The sequence below is a fragment of the Juglans microcarpa x Juglans regia genome, chromosome 6D (genome assembly GCF_004785595.1).
Source record: "Juglans microcarpa x Juglans regia isolate MS1-56 chromosome 6D, Jm3101_v1.0, whole genome shotgun sequence".
Classification (NCBI taxonomy): Eukaryota; Viridiplantae; Streptophyta; class Magnoliopsida; order Fagales; family Juglandaceae; genus Juglans; species Juglans microcarpa x Juglans regia.
The window spans coordinates 19,897,512-19,906,858 of record NC_054604.1 but is presented as its reverse complement, the minus strand read 5'-3'; the positions used below and the strand labels follow the sequence as shown (position 1 = coordinate 19,906,858).

The 9,347-nt window shown below is 38.2% G+C and overlaps 2 long non-coding RNA genes across 2 annotated transcripts; one reads left to right on the top strand and one right to left on the bottom strand.

The window, feature by feature from the left end:
* Positions 1-2,834: 2,834 nt before the first annotated feature.
* LOC121234070 lies at positions 2,835-5,485 on the bottom strand. The gene is made up of 3 exons (XR_005934292.1): positions 5,355-5,485; positions 5,246-5,248; positions 2,835-3,040 (listed from the first exon to the last, which is right to left on the bottom strand). It is a non-coding gene; the product is annotated as an uncharacterized LOC121234070 (long non-coding RNA).
* LOC121234071 lies at positions 5,352-9,288 on the top strand. The gene is made up of 3 exons (XR_005934293.1): positions 5,352-5,521; positions 8,093-8,194; positions 9,237-9,288. It is a non-coding gene; the product is annotated as an uncharacterized LOC121234071 (long non-coding RNA).
* Positions 9,289-9,347: the final 59 nt, after the last annotated feature.

The window sequence follows — 9,347 nt, the reverse complement described above, 5'->3', positions numbered from 1 at the left end:
ACCAGATTCGTGTGAGGGAAGGAGATATTCCAAAAATAGCATTTAGAACTCATGAGGGTCATTATGAGTTTTTAGGGATGCCATTTCGACTCACTAATGCCCCTACCACATTTCAAGGTTTAATGAACCACATTTTCAAGCCTTTTTTTGAGAAGGTTTGTCTTGGTTTTTTTTTTATGATATCCTTATATACAGTAAGGATATGGCTGAGCATTTATTACATGTGAAGACTGTTTTAAGTACATTAAGACAACATACTCTTTATGCCAAGATGTCTAAGTGCAAGTTTGGAGTGCAAGAGGTTGGGTATTTGGGCCACATCATATCTGGGAATGGGGTACAAACAGCAAAGACTACATCTATGGTTAATTGGCCTGTTCCTACAACCTTGAAGTCCTTGAGAGGAGTTTTAGGATTATCAGACTACTACAGGAAATTTATAAGAGCCTATGGATCTATAGCAGCCCCCTTAACAGATTTATTCAAGAAAAAATCTTTTTGTGGAATGATAAGGCTGTTGTTGCATTTGAATTGTTAAAAACAGTTGTTAGCAATCCTCCTATGTTGAGGTTGCCTGATTTCACAAAAGTCTTCACCATTGAGTGTGATGCTTCTGGTATGGGTCTTGGGGCAGTCTTAATGCAAGATTCTCAGCCCATAGTTTTTTATAGCAAAGCTTTGAAAGGCAAAGCTTTGCTATTATCAAGAACTTTTGGCTTTGGTGTCTGCTGTTCAGAGATGGAGACCCTATCTGTTGGGCCATTCCTTTAAAATCAAGACTGATCAACAAGCTCTAAAGTTTTTGATGGAACAAATTGGTATTGAGGCACAACATAAATGGGTTTCCAAACTCATTGGTTATGATTTCACAGTGGATTATAAGAAGGGCAAGGAAAATCTGGTTGTTGATGCCCTTTCAAGGAAAGATGTGAAAGAACAAGTTGTGGTGGCTATGATCTCTTTTTCCACTCCCTTGTGGATTGAAGACCTTAAGCAGAGTTATTCTTTATGTCCTGATTATGTTGATTTGGTTCCTAAATTGCAGCAGGGTCAGCAAAGTCCAAAACATTTTTCTACTCAACAAGGGTTGCTACTCAGAAAAGGGAAATTAGTGGTGGTCCCATCTTCAGCTATTCTGTCCAAGATATTGCAATATATTTATGAAAACCCACAAGCTGGCCATGTGGGTTATCACAAGACTCTTCAAAAGGCACAAAGTTATTTTTGGTGGCCAGGTATAAGGAAAGATGTGAGGAAATTAGGAAAGGAATGTGAAATTTGTCAAGTCAGTAAAAGTGAGAAGTACCCTGGCCTTTTACAACCCTTACCTGTTCCTGACTCTCCATGGATGGATATATATCCATGGATTTCATTAAGGGTTTACCCCTTTCTAATGGCCTTTTTGTACTACTGTCTGTAGTGGACATGTTGACTAAATTTGCTCATTTATTTCCTCTCTCCCATCCTTTCACAGCTGTTAAGGTAGCTCATATTTTTTTTTTTTTTTATGGGGTTTTCAAGTTGCGTGGTCTACCTCGATCCATAGTTTTTGACAGGGATGCTGTTTTCACAAGTTCTTTTTGTAAAGAGTTGTTTCTCTTGCAAGGTGTTTCTCTGGACTTTACATCTTCATACCATCCTCAATTTGATGGACAAACATAAGCATTAAATAAATGCTTGGAGGGTTACTTGAGATGTTACTGCAGTCAACAACCAAAAGTGTGGTCTTCATGGATGGCTATGGCTGAGTGGTGTTATAACACAACTCTACATTCTTCCATTCAAATGATTCCTTTCGAGGCTCTTTATGGTTATGGTCCACCTAAGCTCATTTCTTATGTGCCTGGCATTTCCTCTAATCATGTTGTGGATCAGCAGTTGAGAACAATGGATGAATTTTTAAGTTTGTTGAGAGATAATATGGCAAATGCCCAGCACAGGATGAAGTTTTTTGCTGATAAAGGGAGAACAAAAAGATATTTTCAGGTTGGTGATTGGGTCTTCTTAAGACTTTAGCCTTATAAGCAGAAGACTGTGGCTATGCGTCCCAACATGAAACTAGCTCCAAGGTTTTATGGGCCATTTCAAGTTCTGCAGAAAGTGGGTTCAGTAACTTTTAAACTTGATTTGCCACCATTTTAAAAAATTCACCCCGTTTTCCATGTTTCTTGTTTAAAAAAGAAGGTGGGGCAGCATGTCATTCCTTTACCAACCTTGCCTCCAACTGATTCTAGTGGTCTCTTACAACCTGAGCCACGGGAGATACTTGAGAGGAGAATGCAAAAGAGGGGTAACCATGCTATGACTAAAGTGTTAGTGAGTTGGTAGGGGCTACTCCTGAGGATTCTTCTTGGGAATGTCTGTGGAAATTGAGGCAACTTTATGCCCATTTGGTAGGTACTGTTTTTTAAATGTTATGTGGAATCTGGGTTGAAGGCCTTGTGGGCAAGTCCTTTGAGAGGGGAGAATGTTATGTGGGATCTGGGTTGAAGGTTTTGTGGGATCTGCGTTGAGGGATTGAATGAGTAGCTGTTCAGTAAGTAACGGTATTAACAACTAATCAATACGGAGCGTTAGGAATTAATAAAACGGTGCGCTACAAGGGTATTGGGTTTTAATGAAACGTTTTGTTTTGAGTTGTTGTAGCTTATAGGAAATAAGCTTGGACGACAACGTTTTACTTTCTTGATTAATTTGGAAAGTTTTTCCCAAGTCTGTCTGTTAGTTCTGTTATAGTTTTCTATAAAAGGGGGGAATCGTGTAATAGAGGGCAGTGAACATCTTAGTAAAATGCAATTGTAAGGAGCTTGGAGATTGCTAAAAAATCTCTCTCATTCAATTCAGTAATACTGTGATTCATTCTATGTACTACGTTGTGAATAATCTCATCAACCTTTAGTGTTCTATTGTTTTGTGTACTCTGAGTGGAAGTTCTTGTGAATCTGCTTCGTGAGTTCTAAGAAGGAAGTAAGAAGGTACGTGACACTACGTACATTGCAGTGTCCACCCACCCCCACACGGCTTAACTAGCATTTTCGATCTGTGGCGCCCTGACTCCCACGTACAAAAAAAAGGAGAATCGTGACGTCGGGATGATGACAACACGGGTCACGCATCCCAACGATAGTGCCAAGTGTGTGCAACATGCAAAAGTGCACAATAAAAATCGCAGCGGATAATATAAATAAGTCAACTAAGTACCAGAAATTTAAATACGAATATTCAAAACAAATTACCTTTAAGAAAAGTTATACAGTCATCCCAAAATATATTACAAGATAAATACATAAATAATTGATAAAGCAAATCTCGATAAACAAGAGTAATCTCAGATCACTCCGCCAATGGAGCCAAGCTTAAGGCTCGTCATCCACATCTGCATCAAAATCTGCGATACCATAAAATGGTACCACAGGTAAGTATAAACCAAACAACTCTCGGGATAAAAACATATTAAGGCAACCAACATGCATTCATATGACAAAATACACTTAGCCATAAAATACAATTTTTCCCAGAAAAATGATTATTTCCAACACACGCCAAAATCCCATTTTGGCCCAAAAATATAGTCTGTCATTTTTCCAGAAAATGATTCATACAAACAAGCTATTTATCGGACACTGTACGGGGGAATCGCAGGCGGGACTCTACCACCGTCCCTGCTTACCACCATCCCTACCGCGTGCACCGTAGGCGGGAATCACAGGCGGGACACAACCACCATCCCTGCTTACCACCATCCCTACCGCGTGCACCATAGGTGGGAATCACATGCGGGACTCTACCACCATCCTTGCTTACCACCATCCCTACAGTTCCTTTCCACACAATGAATAATTATCACACACAATGAATACTTATCAGAGCATTGTAGGCGGGATCACAGGCGGGACTACACCGCCATCCCTACCGCGTGCACTGTAGGCGGGAATCACAGGCGGGACTATACCACCATCCCTACCGCGTGCACCGTAGGCGGGAATCACAGGCGGGACACAACCACCATCCCTACAGTCTCCTTTCCTTTTTCTGAAACCAGTCAATCCAGTCATTTCAAACATACTCAGAATCATTTCACATGAAAATCCAATTTTCAAATAAACACCTGAAAACCTAGTTTTCAATAAACATATGAACATGAATGTATGTACACGAAAATCCAGTTTCATTTACAAACATGATCATGCGTGCAATATGCCATGTACATGAACAACACCATACCAACAACCAACAATGCAAACCAAACAGACAACAACTCCGTCTACAATCCATCCGACCCCCGAACTCCTCGGACTCAGTCCGGCATGTCCAACCAGATCACAATAATATGAGTTAGTGCAAAAAATATATTTAAATCACGATAGTTCTTTGGAGAAATACTTACAGTGCTATATAGTAATTTCTGAAGGATCACGGAGCTGCAAGAAGTGGCAACACAACTGTAGAATAGTGCAAAATGCACTGTGGTTGTGGGTCTCAAATACCCATTTTTTAATGGAGATAAATCAAGACCCGATATTGATAGGGTAGGGCTTAGAGACGTCGGTGAAGCCAATGGTGGTGGTGGTTTACCGTGGGTGGCGGCGTAGAGGGTGGTTTTAAGCCAAAAAGCCCAAAACGAAAATGTTGATGGATTTGCTTCACCGATGGCGGATCGGAGCTGGGGATGGGTGTTTTGGGTTGCTAGGAGGTCGAGGATGAAGTGGTGAAGAGTTGGTGGCCGGAGGTGGTGCGACGGCGGCGCTGGAGCTCAAGATGCGTCGCGACTTTAAGTGGTTCTTGGAGGCTACCGGCGGCGCGAGGGAGGCTGAGGTTGGAAGGGTGTGATCGCCGGCCGGTGGGAAGCCAACGGCAGGGGCGGTGTGGCACACGGCGGTGCGTGGCGGCTGGGCTGGGAGAAGAGAGAAACGGGCGGGGAGAAAGGGGTGAAAGGCCGCGCGGGAAGAGAGAGAGAGAGGAGAGAAAAGAAAGAGAAAAAGAAAATAAAAGGGAAAAGGAAAAATGGAGGGAAAGAAATGAGGTACAATTCCCACATCTTGGGTCACAAAAATGATCCAACGATAATGATTTCAAAACAGCATCTCAATTAAAATAATTTAAACATAATGATAAAATGAAAATAAAATATTTAAATCCAACAATCAATTAATTTAAAAGAAGAACTATTTAAATGCATCACAATAATAAATATTTAGAAAACATCTCAAAATAATTTTCACAATTTAAAGTTCATAAAATAAACCATCTGAAAATATCCAATAAATTTAAAACAAGAGAATAAATTTTTGAATTATTAAAAATAATCATTCAATAAAAATACACTAAAATACGGGGTGTTACAATTCGATCACCACCCAAGCTTCTATTCCTCGACGCCGTTAGCCTTCCCAACGGAAGCTAGGGTCGTCTTCTCCTCCCCATACAACTGGGTGACGTGTGATTGGGGATTTGAAGCATTTGGGTTTTTTCAATGATTTTGAGCATATCGGAGGTGGAGATTGTCGACCGAGACTCTTGGGTACCTTCCGTCACCACAGGTAATCCTGCAACATTCACGTCTATTTGTCCCTCTTCATCCGTGCTTGTTGCGGTATAAAAAATTAGGCTTTCTCTTTGTAGACTAATTTCTAGGTATTTTGGGTTATATGTATATATGTATATTGTTCCTTCTTGATATCTTGATGCTATTACTGTTGAGATGGCATTATGCAGTCGATCTATAGCTTGAGATTTGCTTACTCTAATTTTTTCCTCTAGTGTGATACTTCTTGTTGATGACTGACAATTACAATAGTTTTATGTTAAAAGAACGGGGAATTTGATCAATATTAAGGTATGGTAAATGTTAATGTGTTGTAATGAGCTAACGGTACTTGTCTAACCTTATTATAGAAGAAATCCTAACCCTATTATTGAAGAAATTAGTTTTGGAGGGTAAACTTAGGGTTGGAGTAGTACTGGCGCGACATGATCATATATGCATGTACGAAAATACTCTTGCAATTGTTTTAGGACTAATGTAGCAATGTTATGTAGTCTTTTGTTTTTGAGATATATATAGTTTCTTTTGTTTTATTTGTTCACGTAAAAATGTGCTTGGCTTATATTATTATTTAGCGTAAATGTAACAAGGTTGTTCGCCTTCCCTGATCCTCCCCTCCCCAACATTCACAAACACGAATAGATCAGAGATAGGTGACTAGATATTAATAAGGACATTAATGCATGTGGGGACTCAAACTCAAAGCATAATTAAGTCCAATGAATGAGTTAAAGGCAAGGAAAACAAAACCAGTATATATTAAATATTGATTATGCAGATCACTTAAAACTCCCATGCAGTGAGAAGCTGCCTCATTCAGGGTAAAATAATAATGATAAAGACTACATAAGTTAGTTCATCCCATTAGAATATTAGAAGAGCTTCCACCCATTGATACTAACTAGAATTTTTATTGCATTTCTCTGTTTTTTTAACAATAAGGTTCATGCCTTCAGATGCTCTACATGTGTTTAACATCTATTTTATATTTCAAATCAGCAAAACTTATAAAGAAAAATATAAAGAAGAGAAGTGGTCTTCAACTTGTGTTTTGTGCATTCTACTAGCCTTTGCGACTACACGCACTACAAACTTCATATGTTATGTGGTTCTGTTTTAGTGTAGTGAGGTTTTAGTGCAATGACATTTTAGTGCAGAAGACAGTTGTGGTTCTTTTTTTGTGCATCTGAGTTGTGGGTCTTTTTTTGTGTATCTGTATTGTGGGTCTGTTTTGTGCATGTGAGTTGTGGTTCTGGGTGGTTTTTTAATTATTTTGGTGTTGTTTAAAAAACACTACTACAATGCCATTGAATTGTGGTTCTGATAGTTGTGGTTCCAGTGCATGATAGCAGCTTTGGTAATCAAATTTTTATAAAAGTTATTTAGCTTGAAATAGGATTTCACAAACATTTACCTGATCAAGCAGCAAGTTAATTAATAAAGCAGCAAGTTAACTAATCAATCCACATGGATACTAACCAGGTTTGGTAGTTCTTATGCACTGTTTTTAGTTTGAATAAGAAGCTCGTTTCTATGTGCTCTGGAATTTTCTTGTCGGGTGTTGCCAGGGTGAAGTCGAGCAGATTTTGTGATGATTGCCAAAATCTCAAGGACCTCATGATGAAGGTTTTCTTGAATATCTTGAGGACATAATTGGGACTAACAAGTTTGTTGAAAAAATTGACGAATTATACAAGCAATGAGTACATTGTCTACTTCTCAACTCAGTTGAACATTTGCTTTCTTATTCCTGCTCTATACATTGGCTTCCTATTTTCCTAAATGTAATAATAGATTAACTGAATTACTTGGATGCTTTTAAGCAATTACTTTATGAATATAATTTTTTTTGTTAATGCTACATCAATGGGGCCAGGGTAATTTTTACACAAAAGATGCCATTAAAACTTTAGAATCATGAAGTCATAATGGAGAATATATGGTGGCACATAGTTAACTCAAACTTTCACCTGCATGTTCTTGTTGATACAATAAAGCTAGAAGCTGATGCTGATGATGTTGGCTTGAGGGATGGCAATGCATATTTTCATGATAGAGGATTTATTACTTTGTTTTCCTTTTGGTGATGGTGGTATGAGGTTTGCCTTTTGGTAGCTTTTACAATTTAACGATGTTCATATTATCACTTAACCTTGTTGTCAAGCTTTCTATTTTTTTGTTTTCAAACATTGTGTTCTTTTACATTGTCTGCATTTTAATGGGAAAGCTAAGTTCTTTTGTTTCCTTTTATCACTGAGTGACCAATTGATTGTGACAGGGTGGCCAAAAGTCATGATAATAGCATCTTATCGCTTTTTAATGTTGACTGACCCTCCTAAGAAATCACCTTTTGTCGTGTTTGGTTTGACATAGTCCGTGACCATAAACTACTACCCAGCCTCTCCCTACCTCACCCTTGATGATCAATTGAAGTTAAATGATGCGTGTCTTTTGTTTTATTCTTTGGCAGTCTATGCATAGAATTATGAATTCAAGACTGATTGATTTCTTGATACTCTTCTTTGGCTTTAATTCATTTCTCTGCAGATGTATCATGCATGCATATAAGGTTCAAAAGACATGTCTATTCCTCCAACTGCTACACACTGTGTATGTATTGGTGCTATTGTTTCCATTGTTGTTAGAGAGGTAGGTACTTCCTCAATTTATATATTGTTTTACAATATCTTTTCTTTGATATGGTCCTTCTTGTATAATGTTTCAGTGGGGAATATGTAGGATATGTGGGCAGAGAGCCAGAATGAAGATATAGATTGTGCTATTGCACTCTCTCTGTTAGAAGAGAGTCAAAACGGAAAAAATGTGACTGGCAAGTGATGTGCCTTTTAAATGCTAGCAAATGGTCCTGCCATTGCATACATTCTATAACTTCATGGTATTGCATCATTAATGCAATCCGGTGCTCATTCCAAATTTTTCTAGAAGTTACAATTTTTTTTTTTTTTTTTTTTTTTTTGCTTGGTTTCTTAGAAATAAGTTGTGACTCACAGATACACCTCAGGGTATCTTTGCTAGTAGGTTTTATTTTCAAACCTTCTATTTTATTCTTTGATTGGCTTGATTTAATGAATGTGGCCCTAGTCTTTTGTAGTCATGTTCATGCTCCATTTTATATTTTGAGGTTTTGTGCATTATGTTCTGTATTTCCTTACATTTTTCTTTCATGCCAAGTTGATGATTGTGCCTTTATTGTTGGGTTAGTTTCGCTTGGTTTCTGCTCCTGAGCACCTCACTTGTGTTTTATTAGTTTCTTTTATCTCCCATAGGATATAAATCTGAAACTAGTTATGTAATTTATTGGCTTGGAAACTCAATTAATAGTTCAATACGAAGCCTTTACAGTATACACTACTAATGCTTTCACATGGGCTTGAATTTCTTGGGCATAATTGCTATATTTTTTATTGTTGACCTACTCGATTTCCTTATAAACCCCGCACTTCTTTTGGCTCCCTCCTGTTGTTTATTGTTGTTGCACCACCGATCCACTAAAAGTCTTTTTTAAGATAAACAACCTTCTATCCAATATCAATATGCTTCGGTGCTCCTTGTCTATAAACAGTTTTATCAATAGATGTGAAAAACTTATTGGGATCATGTTTTAGAAGAGATGGTTTGGTTGCCAAAGGTAATTAACAAGTTCCTCAAAGACTTTATCTCTATGATGTAGGAAACCTTTTGGCTATACTCATTTACTTCATATGATAAAGCTCTACTTGTTTTTAGCTATGCTCGCTTAATGGAGTTCGTGAGATATATGTTTCACTGCTTCCCTGCTCAT